The sequence below is a fragment of the Orycteropus afer genome, unplaced genomic scaffold (assembly GCF_000298275.1).
Source record: "Orycteropus afer afer isolate SDZICR_OR568_19922 unplaced genomic scaffold, OryAfe1.0 scaffold00042, whole genome shotgun sequence".
Taxonomy (NCBI): domain Eukaryota; kingdom Metazoa; phylum Chordata; class Mammalia; order Tubulidentata; family Orycteropodidae; genus Orycteropus; species Orycteropus afer.
In genome coordinates this window covers 1851726-1854472 of record NW_006921629.1, presented here as the reverse complement: position 1 = coordinate 1854472, position 2747 = coordinate 1851726, and positions in this window count along the sequence as shown.

The window sequence follows — 2747 nt, the reverse complement described above, 5'->3', positions numbered from 1 at the left end:
ACTCCTGTCTGCATGTCAGGAATCTCCAGATGACTCCAAATGCATCTTTAAAATCTCATTGTTTAAGCAGTCATGAATTGAAATGGGCACAAATAGTGTCATTTTTAAAAATGCTAACTCTGTAAGTATCTTTGGCTCAGATCTCCTCACCTTCTGTCACCTTCTGACCTTGGTCAGTCTGTCACTCCTTGTTTATACTTGTTTGCTTATTAACAAATATTTATCGAGTGTCTACTTCTGGAAGGCATGTTGGGGTTTAAAAGCTTTTACCCTCTAAGAGCCTACAGTCTAGTTAGGGAGAAGCCATGTGTAAATAGAAAATTAAAGTGTAATCATTTCAGTGTTATTCACAATAGCCAAGAAGTGGAAACAACCCAAATGTCCATCAACAGATGAATGGATAAACAAAATGTGACACATACATACAGTGGAGTACTACTTACTATTCAGTGATAAAAAAGGATGACATTCTGATAGATCTATGACATAGATGAATCTCAAAAACATTATTGTGATTAAAAGAATTCAGATACAAAGAACACATCCTCTATGATCCCATTTACATGAAATATCTAAAATAGGCAAATGCATAGAGACAGAAGATATATTAGTGATTACTGAGGAATGAGGAGTTATTGCTTACTGGGTATGAGTGTCTGGTGGATGATGAAAAGGTTTTGGAAATAAATCGTGGTGATGCTTTCACAATATGGAGACTATAATTAATGCTACTTAACTAAACACTTAAAAAGGGTTTAAATAGCAAATGTTGTGCTATATATTGTGTTAGCAGGCTTTAAAAACAGAGATGTTTGCAGCATACTCTCACTAGAGAATTAACTTGTGTTACCCCAGACAAACCAAAGGGGGAAGAAGTTGGAGATGTGACTGTTCTCAAAAAACACGTGGTTAAGCTTGCAATCTAAATGTTCCAGGCAGTTTATAACAAGAATACTTTTTGCTTAGTAAAGTTCTCAGACTTACCATAAACGGCATAGCTTGTGCAGGCTGGCTCCAAGGTTCTAAACATTAGTGAACGATGTGGAAAACAAGTTATTTAAAAATGTTTGTGGTCTTTCAACTGGAACCTCTGGTGTCTTATGATAACCTTGAGACTGATTACTCAAAGCCTTGTAAATGTCAGACAATCAGAAAAACTGTCTGTTAGTTCCTGATATTTCTGTATTTAAACACCTTGAGAAATCTAGCTAATCGGAGGATTTGGTAGGCCCCTATTTTATGCTGTCTACCTATAGCTGTTTTATTTCTCAATAAAAATTTTTCTTTTTTTTACCTAGCAAATGACTGCATTTTCTTCTTTGACATGTTTGGTGTCAGATGCAGAATTTTGAAGGTGCATTCCCTTTAACAGCTCCTGAAGTGTCAAGGACTCAGGTGCCCACCGAGGTGTTTGGGCTCTCCATCTCCAGGGACTCTTGGGAATCATCTCAAGATAAATAACCTCTTGAACCCAAGCTCTGCTCTTTCGTATTGTAAAGCTTTAACTTTCATTGAAGATTTGATTTTGTTCTCACTTTTTTTTTTTTTTTGGGAAATGAGAAATACCAGTTATATGAACAAGCACTTTAGTCTTTTAATGTGCTCATTTTTGTCTGGTTCACATGGCCTTACTAAAGATATGTTGGAAAATTTATGGCTACTTTGGGTTCTTTCACTATAAGAGCAAGAATTTGGGTCCTTTAATGTGCTCATTTTTTTTGTAAATTAGTTTTCTTTTCTTTTCTGTGAAGTAAATAAGAAAGTAAAGGCTCTTGAATTTAAAAACCTCAATTAAAAAAAAAAAGACAAACTCACTGCTATTGACTCAGATCCGACTCATAGCAACCCTTCCTTGTGTTTCCAAGGCGGTATCCCTATGAAGTAGATTGCCCAATCTTCCTTCCAAGGAGTGTCTGATGGGCTTGAACCACCAGCCTTCTGGTTAGCAGTCAAATGCCTTAAGCACTACACCAAAAACCTCAATAAACGTCTATTCTGATTGGTTCCTAGAAGCTTCTAAGAGACATCAAGATAACAAAATTGCTTCCCTGCAGGACACTGTTTCTAAGGTAATTAAATAAAATAAGGAGCTGCAACATCGGATTTCTTTGTTTAAAGTAAGAAACTAATAAGATTATAGCCATTAGAATGAATTAAGTTCAGAAAAAAAGGGAACCCACATTTCACATGGTTGTTACAAAGGAATCCTAGAGTTTTAAGTCTTAAAAAAAATGTGGCCTTGGGTTTGAGCATCTTATACGCCTCTAGGGTACTTACCACCAACTCAAAGACACCCATGAAAGAATAAGATGGGACATGAGATAGGCCAGGGCACCAAGGTGCCCATCAGCCACAAGACAACTCTCACACAATGAAGGTACACTGTGAAAAACTACACTGACCAAATTTCATGGCAGACACCCTGCTAGAAATTTTATTTGACTCTGAGAGATCAAAGTTTCAACCTATTCTTAACATCCTTAATAAATGAGCCTGGATTTCCCCCTATTGAGATGTTGGTTTGGTTTCATGTTCAAAAAAACTATGAGTGGAATAGACTTAAAATAATTTAGAATTTCAGTTATCACTTTGGGAAAATGAGCTCCTATTTCCATTAGCTTTTTTCTTTCTTTTTGAGAACTTTTATTTAATGTTCAATTTCAGTTAAAGGGTCTGAATAAAATCTTGACATCTGAGACTCTGACAAGTTAATAAGTTTATCTAAGACCTGTTTTTCTGTTGAACTG